The sequence below is a fragment of the Epinephelus fuscoguttatus genome, linkage group LG15, assembly GCF_011397635.1.
Source record: "Epinephelus fuscoguttatus linkage group LG15, E.fuscoguttatus.final_Chr_v1".
Classification (NCBI taxonomy): domain Eukaryota; kingdom Metazoa; phylum Chordata; class Actinopteri; order Perciformes; family Serranidae; genus Epinephelus; species Epinephelus fuscoguttatus.
Window position 1 is genome coordinate 3578811 of NC_064766.1, and position 9139 is coordinate 3587949.

Consider the following 9139-nt stretch of genomic DNA (forward strand, 5'->3'; position numbering starts at 1 on the left):
TCTTGAATGAATTTCTGACGACAAAACTGTGACTTACTGATTTAACAGGTGATGCAGTATTGGTAAACAGTAAGGAAGACACTGAGACATGTGGCTTTAGTAAGGACGTGAGTTCCAGTTTTATCCAGAGGGGGGCAGAGTTAAGTGATTCATGGGACTCTAGTTTCACAGACCGGGTGAGGCGGAGGCGCAGCGCACCTGCGCTTCGCCAACTGGGTGTGGCCAGGAGGATTTTGCATGTTTGGCACACCGTGCGCCTGCCGCAGCTACTCCTCTATCCCACCTCCGTCCCTCCTACCTGCGCAAGTCGGAAAGAGGGAGGAGAGAAGGCGTGGAGTGGGTTTTACACACATCACACCAATCAAATGAGCCCCTCTCCTCGCCCTTAAATGTGCAGCGCGAAGGCGTAATGACAGTTTACTCAATTCACCATGGCAGAAGAGAGCAGCAGAGTCAGACGGCCAAACTTCTCCCAGGAGGAAACTGATGTTTTGGTCCGGGAGGTCCAAGCTCGCAGTGTCCGAATATACGGAACTGTGAGCAGACCTCCATGGGCTGATGATGCAAAGGTAGCCTGGGAGGAGGTCACCACAATTGTAAATCAATGTTGCGTTTCTCTCATGTGCGCGCGCGCTCTCTCTTTCTCTCTCGCAGTCTCACTCTGTTTCTTTTCTTTTGACTTTTCTAAGATGACAGATGCTGAATATATACTCCCTATCTGATGCTGTGGCTGTTTGTGGCTGGCTGAGAGGGATGTGAACTCATTAGTTTTATTAATCAAATCAGGTTGGGTTTCCATTACGCGTGCCAAACGTGCCAAACGGTGCCAGTCCCCTTTGATCTGACATCAGATGTGACGGGACAGTCGATATAGAGATACATTTATGTGCTGATTGCAGATAGTTGCATTGAATAGTGTTTTTTGGGTATTTATTGCATCGTTAATGTGCCTGATATTCTGGAAACCTGCCTGTGAGGTTTTGGTGACGTGTGCGCACTGTCCGCCGGTCAGCCAAACTTCCACTTACACCGGCTGCGCTCCGCCTGCGCTGACAGTAGACGTGGTTTCAGCTGGCGAGCTTTTAGCGCACCTTCGGCGAAGCCTTTTGGCACGAAACTATCACTGCGCCAAGCTGGATCTGTCGACACCTCCCCCTGCTGCGCCGCCACACCCATCTCAGTGCACCTCGGTCTGCCAAACTACCAAACTGAGCGCGCCTCGGGTTGCGCTGCTCGAAACTAGTTCTGCGCGGGGTTCGCCACCCTGCGCCACCTTGCCCCCCCTTGCGCTGCGCCGGGAAACTAGAGCCCATGGTCTGGAAATCCCAGTTGCATTAGTTGCCCGATAATAATCTTTAAATAAGGGCGTCGGTGGTTTGGTGGTGGAGCAGACGCCCTATGTACGGGGCTGTTGCCGCGGCGGCCTGGGTTCGACTCCGGCCTGTGGCCCTTTGCTGCGTGTCTCTCCCTCTCTCTCTCCCCTTTTCACACTTTACTATCCTATCAATTAAAGGCAAAAATGCCCTAAAAAATATCTTAAAAAAATCTTTAAATACTGGGAGACCCAGAGACCTCCATCCAGAGTGGGCCTAAATAAATAATCTGTGTTTTTTGTAACATCAGATGAAATCTAAAATGATTGTATCAATTTTCTTTAAAATCGTCAGCCGGTATAAATACCGGTAAGCTTTGAAGATACAGACATTTTGGTAAAGATCTTCATGGCATTTACTCTGCCATTCAAGGACAGTGGCAAGGTCCTCCTGTATTCTATGCTGCATTTTAATTTATCAGTGGCTTCAAGGAGATTCAGTTTAAACAAAGATTTGGGATTTTTTGATATCTTAAGTCCAAGGTATGTGATTCCTGAACGATTTTTACTGGGCAGTTCTGTAAAGCTATATTTTCTCCAGTTGGCATTGATTCACTTTTTTGTCCAGTTTGATTTGATTTGATCTTTATTTCCCTCGAATAAAAACAATACAATAATAATAATAATAATAATACAAAAATAATTCATACAAATACAATAAAAATAAAATAAATAATAAAAAAAAATACATTTGTTTTCGAGGGGGGACAGGAGGAAGCAGAGCTTATCATGTCCTGCCCCTTTTTTACATTATCCTACTGTACTTTCATTACAAAAAAAATTAACAGTCACACAGTTTAACATAATATGACGCATATATCCAACATTAAATAACAAAATGAACATAAAATATCTAAACAATTTTGAATAACATGAATTAGGGAGCTCTTGACTTTTATAAATGTCCATAAATGACTGCTTATAACTAACTTATGTTTCCACTTTGTGGAATTTTCCCCTCTCAAACTATAACAGAGGACACATTGTTTGTTATGACAGGTGACTTGGGAGAGTGATACATCATTGTGATCCAGTCCACAAAAGTCTCCCCAAATCCAAACTTCCTCAAAGTTTCCAGTAAGTACTGCCATTCAATGGAATCGAAAGCTTTCTGAGCATCTAGTGTCAAGACCGCTGCTTTAGTGTTTTCATCATGAAAAGCGTCATGAAACGCTTGGTAAAATTCGGCACCACACCCATCCGGTCCAGGGGATTTACCTGTGGGGAATGATTTAATTGCTTCAGCTAATTCAGCTTCCCCTGTTGCATTGGAATTTGAAGTATAGAGATTGGAATAAAATTCTTTAAACTGATTATTAATATCTTGTTGATCCATAAATATCTGTCCATCATCTGACTGAATTTTATGGATAGCAGTTTTTGCCAACTCCCCTTTAAGTTGTCTTGAAAGTAGTTTTTGGGGTTTATGTCACTTAATTCGAAGTGTTTCTGTTTTGTTTTTAACAATAAACTACTAATTTCATCTCCAAGGATTGAGTTATATTCAGATTTTAATTTCAGGATCTTATTGTAGTCAGATTGTAGTAGTGATGTATACTTCTTCTATATGAGTGATTTCCTGTTCAATTTCTTTCATTCTTTTCATTTTGGCTTTTTTCCTAGATGATTCAAAAGAAATAATAAGTCCTCTCATGGTGCATTTAAGTGCTTCCCAGAGAGTGGAGTCTGAAACCTCCCCATTATTATTAATCTCTAAGACATTTCTCAGATTTTTAGTCGTGTGTTCTTTAAAACCCAGTGAAGATAAGAGGAGAGGGTTAAATCTCCAATTAAATTTTGGTTTGGAAACAGATGATTGCAGACGCATTGTAAGAGGACTATGATCAGAAATGAGTCTATTATGATACTATTGCTTATATCGGAGATTAAGCCTGCTTCCTCTATAAAGTAATCAATTCTAGTATATGTTTGATGCACATGTGAATAAAATGAGTATTCCTTTTTGTGAGGATGTTGTATTCTCCAAATATCTACCATGTTTCTGGATTTGATCAAGTTATTTAATATTTGAACAGAGTTAATTGTTGAAGGGGATTTAGAGGATGATCTATCAAGAGATGGATCCAAATAACAATTAAAGGCTCCACCAGGATCCCTCCTCAGTTGCTCTTCCTGAGGTTTCTACCGTTTTTTTCCCCGTTAAAGGGGTTCTTTTGGGGAGTTTTTCCTTATCCGCTGTGAGGGTCATAAGGACAGAGGGATGTCGTATGCTGTAAAGCCCTGTGAGGCAAATTGTGATTTGTGATATTGGGCTTTATAAATAAAATTGAATTGAATTGAATTGAATTGAATTAACAACCCTGGATGCACCATCATCTGGGAGTAGTTCAAAAACCTTTCTTAAAAAAGCAGGATCATCCAAGTTCGGGCCATATATATTCAACAAAGTAATTGGAAATGAACTAATATGACCAGAAATCAGAATAAATCTCCCATTTGGATCTATAACCTTGGATTGAAGTAGAAAAGGGATATTATTACAAAACAGAATTGCAACACCTGTTGCTTGAGTTGTAAAAGGTGTGTGGAACACCTGAAAAATCCAACTGGTCTTTAATTTATGTTCAGTAATAGTGTGAGTCTCTTGTAAATGTAAAATATCTGACTTCAGTGAATTCAAATGAGAAAAAAACTTTCCACATTTTGCATTGTTTCTAAGGCCCCTTACATTCCATGAGGTTACTGTAATTTTATCTTTTATGTTTTTTTTTTTTTTACATGATTTTTTTTAAAATAAATAAAACAGATAGAAAACAAATGATCACTGCTCAGATCACCAATAATATTTTTCATGTAATGCATGGTTGCTCAAATATATCATGCATAAATGATGTAGCGTCAAGGCAAACAAACTGAGCTGAGATATCAAACATAGTGCCTCTATAATGCCAATAACTACCCCATAATCAAGGGGAAACACAGGGCACATAGCCTGTGGCTGAAAGTCCCTCCAGTAAAACAGTTCAATGTGACAATGAAATAATACACTGCGAAACAGTCACTCCACAGTGGAAGAAAATAAAAAATAATGTACTTAATATGGAATTTAATCCGGTGTCATCGATTCAGATGAAATCAAAAATAGCCACAGACAGTCGTAAGTTCTCTCCACATTCTCCATTGAGGAGGCTTACATTCACACGCAGTTACAGTTTAAGCTCTTGTTCTATGAAAGGCTTAGCGTCTTGTGGGGAGGTAAACACCTTTACCTGATCCTTGTAGTGGACATGGAGCTTGGCTGGAAAGCGCAGGCTGTACTTTACACCCTCTCCCTTAGTCTCGCTCACCACACCTTTCTCAAGAAAAGAAAGGTCTGGCTGCGCCGACCCTCCCTGAGCGCTTGGGTCACCTCACAAAAACCTCATCTCTGTGCCATCACCTCTGCGGTGTAGTCAGGGTAAATGCAGACTCGATGCTCATTATACATCATCTGTTGCTGTCGACTTAGACATAGGATCAATTCTTTCTCCTGGTAGAAATGAATCCTGGTGATGATGCTCCGTGGGCTCTTACCATCCGTGGGTCTGGGCACAGGGATGCAATGTGCATGGTCCACCGTCACAGGCTTCCCTAACTTGCTTGCCCTGAGTAACTTCGGCAGGAATCCAGCGACAAACTCAGTGGGACTGCTGCTCTCCTCACCCTCTGGTATTCCCACTATCTTGATGTTGTTGTGTCTCGAGCACCCCACCAAATCATCAATCTATTTTAAAAGTTTTTTCATGTCTACAAGACTCATCTCCAGCACGTGTATACGCCGCTCATGATCTGAGCCTTGCTCCTCGACAACAACCAATCTTTCAGTCAGTGCTAATTGAGTGTTCATCAGTGTTTCAATTCTGCCATCTAAAAGGTCGAATCGCTTATTGACTGACTCCAAAATCTTATCAGTTATCTTTTCCCACATTAGTGGCAATTCTTCCCCGGCATCAGGCGCCTGACAAGCAGCAGCCGTGTCAGGTTTGGCGTTCCTCAGGCATGTGTCTGGCATTTTACCGACTCCAAGACCGGCAAACGCGTGCTTGGTACAGAAATATCAAGTAATGTGATCAAGGCTTTAAGCACCACTGATTTATTCAGCCAAATTTTAATTAGATGGCCGGATTAATACCAACAAAGTTTGCTTCCACGTGGAGCTTTTGTGAGACCCGACTACTCAATGTGCGCCTCATTCTTGGGGTCAATTGTTGAAGAGAAATTGGGGAGAAGCTATCTAGAAATATATTAGGTCTTATAGCTGTGTTTGAGGGCAGATTGGTTCCGTTTGTAGTAACTGTTGCTGAGTGGCATGTAGTCGAGTAAAAAGAAATAAAAAGGTATTAAATAATGATCTGATAGCGAGGGATTCTGTGGAAAGACTTTTAGATTATCAATTTCAATTCCATATGTCAGAACTAGATCGAGGGTATGGTTAAAACAGTGAGTGGGTTTATGTACACCCTGACTGAAGCCAATGGAATAATGAGATAAACGCGGTAACCAGGGAGTCATTATCAACATCAACATGAATGTTAAAATCACCTACAATAATAACTTTATTTGATTTAAGAACTAAACTGGATAGGCCAGGAGCATGGTACACTATAACAAATAAAAGTGGCTGCGAGGTTTTCCAGGTCAGATGTAAAAGACTAAGAACGAGGCTTTCAAAGGAATTCAAAAGTAATGTGTCATTGATATAAAGAGGTACCACATGCACATTTAAAGAGGTTTCTTCCCCAAACAAAAGAAGAGGGAAGAGTTAATCATGCTTACAGGTGTGCTGATTCAGCAGTAAAGTTGATCTACAGGAGAATAAATATTTGGAAGCCATACAGAATACCTGAGAATCTTACTGCATTAAATTACATTATATTTCTATTTTGCATTGTCTCCGGTGCCTGAATTTGAGTTTTCCTTCAATAAATGACATTTCCACCATAAATTGCAAAAAATTAAGCAGAATACTGGAAATCAAGTGTTTGACCAGCCCAGTTGGCAGGATAAATGTTGGCATTGTCGTTTCTGCAAACCACAGATATCGACCAGTATTTATTTTTTGGCAACCTTGACACTTAATGTCCTCCATGTTTCAACAATGACTTGAAAAAAACAGCGGCTTATCCTCTTGAGGGTCGCGGGGGGGGGGGGCTGGAGCCTATCCCAGCTGACATTGGGCGAGAAGCAGGGTACACCCTGGACAGGTCGCCAGACTATTGCAGGGCTGACACATAGAGACAGACAACCATTCACACTCACATTCACAAGTCACCAATTAACCTATCCCCAACCTGCATGTCTTTGGACTGTGGGAGGAAGCCGGAGTACCCGGAGAAAACCCATGATGACACGGGGAGAACATGCAAACTCCTAGCAGAAGAAACAAAACAAAACCTATGCCTTTGGTTATAGCCTATGCTATGCCCTTTTGATGAACCATTTTCTCCCAACCCACCATTATCATCTATTCTTACCTCATACCAATACACCATTACACTGCTCAAAATCAAAGACAAAATAGACAGAGATCTTCTTTGGGGCAAATGTTTAAGTACAAGTTAAAGCTTATAACAACATCAAACTGGGCACATCTGTGCTTTGTTTATAGAAGTACTCATGGGAAATGCAGATCACAACTGCAGGGTATATAATATATATATGATATTCTATAACATATATTATATTATATTATATTATATTATATTATATTATATTATATACCTTTTATTATGTTAACTTAAATATTATTTGTGGAAATATGTTTCATTTTGTGACCCTTAATGTCGGCTAACAGCTCAGATCAGTCCCAGTGCTCTATACTGTATATCAGCACTCATGGAATGCCTCTTGCCTAGTCAAAATGCTCAGTCGGAACTTTCTGTTGTATAATTTAATTTAGGCAGCCTTAACAACATGTCCTTTACTGTGGCAGTGGCTACACAGTGATACTCTTCTTGCACACAAGGGGAGAGTATCACTTTCCACAACAAAGCCTACTAGATTAACATCACACACCACGCTCGGACTTGCCATCGGGCAATTTTGGCAAATGCCAGATAGGCCCGCCCACCAGCAATGTTGGGAAAAAATAGTATGAGGGAAAAAGAAGGACCTGCTGGCTGCAGCACATTTGATGTTGGAACAGCTCACCTGATGTCCTTAAATTGTCAATAGCCTACCTTTACAAATGGTACTGACCAATGTCATGTCCCCCCACCTCTTCAAGTGGCCCATCATATAATGTCAGAGGCCAAGAAGGAGAGGTCAAGTGGGAAACAAATGAAATCAACACAGAAAGAGCGGACTAAGTGGAATGAAAATACAAATTGGATGGATAAAGGAACTAAGGTTGGGGGTGGGGCTGGTCCAGACAAAAACTGCCTGGGCTGAATTTTCCTTCCCAGTCTGTCTCTGTCACACACAGAGGTTACCCACAAGGCCAGCTACACCACCAGTATTCCTGTATTCATGTTCCCAAGCTCAGCTGCAGGGAGCACTAGGTAGACTTTCCCTCCCACAAAAATGTTTTGAGATGAAAGGTGCAGAACTCAGGTGAAGGAGGGTGGCTACCAGCTGATGACACTGCAGCTGGCCCAGTGGCACCAGCGAAGGTGGGACAGGCAGCAATACCTAACAGGTATGCTGTTATTTAATATCAAGTTGAGTGACATCACTGTCCTTCATCTTTGTACCAAATTATTAATTATCATTAAAATTTTTGCTATTAATTATTGCATTTAAACTCATTTTTTGGTGCCTCATGTGAGGCTCATGGACAAACCACGTATTTGATACACACAAGTTCAAAATAAGCTGGGACAGTCGTAGAACTGATGAGTGCAACACAAAAGTGACTCCTGTAGCTTGCTTAGAGCCAGAAATCATTAATAAATATATGCCAGGCTGTAACAGAAAGACACTTGCGTTAAGTGTTGAAATTTCATTTAGAGCAATCACTGCAAGTCATTCTTACTGCCTGGTTGAAACCCAGAGGGTGGTCACTGTTAAAGAGATAAACTGTTTAACTATGCAGTGTGAGGCCGTGTTTCCCTACACTGAATCATTGTTAGTAGTGATCCTGTAAAATTCACCTAAATACACCTAAACCACCTATCCAAATATGCCCAAAGTAAACTGAAAGCTGCACTTGTTCCGTTTTTAGTACATGAACATGCATGGTCTCATTTAAAAGGTAACACTGAAGTTTTTTCCCCAAACTCGAGGTAGATAACAATATCACAGAAAATATATATTTTCCCCATGTTTTCTCATGGTTTTGTCCCAGTGCTTTAAAAAACGAGGGTAAAACAATGTACTGAATGTGTGATTATGACTGAAAAACTAATCAACATACACAGAAATGTGTATTTAGGAGCTCACTGTATAAAAAAACACTGCTAGAAAACCTACACTGATGAAGACTTTTTCCCCTTAAGACAGGAGCCATTTGTTTACCATTCATGTACATGTATAACAGTCTGTGGGGCCTGTAAGGACTTCAGCATTACTCTGAAGGTGAGGAGTTTCATTGACTACAAGACCCATAAGCCTTGATAAGGCTTAAATAAATAAGCTGCATTGAGGCCCAATTAAATGGCTTTAAACCCCAGAAATGTCAATGATGCATGGTCCTTCAGGTCCTTGTTGGCTATGGAGGCTATAGCAACAGCAATGGACGTCTCCTTCTGGCTCAAGTGAGGTGTCAATTATAAGGCCAGGAGTTTGCCATTGTGGCAGCCTGAAGTCAGTTTGTTTATACGTATGCAT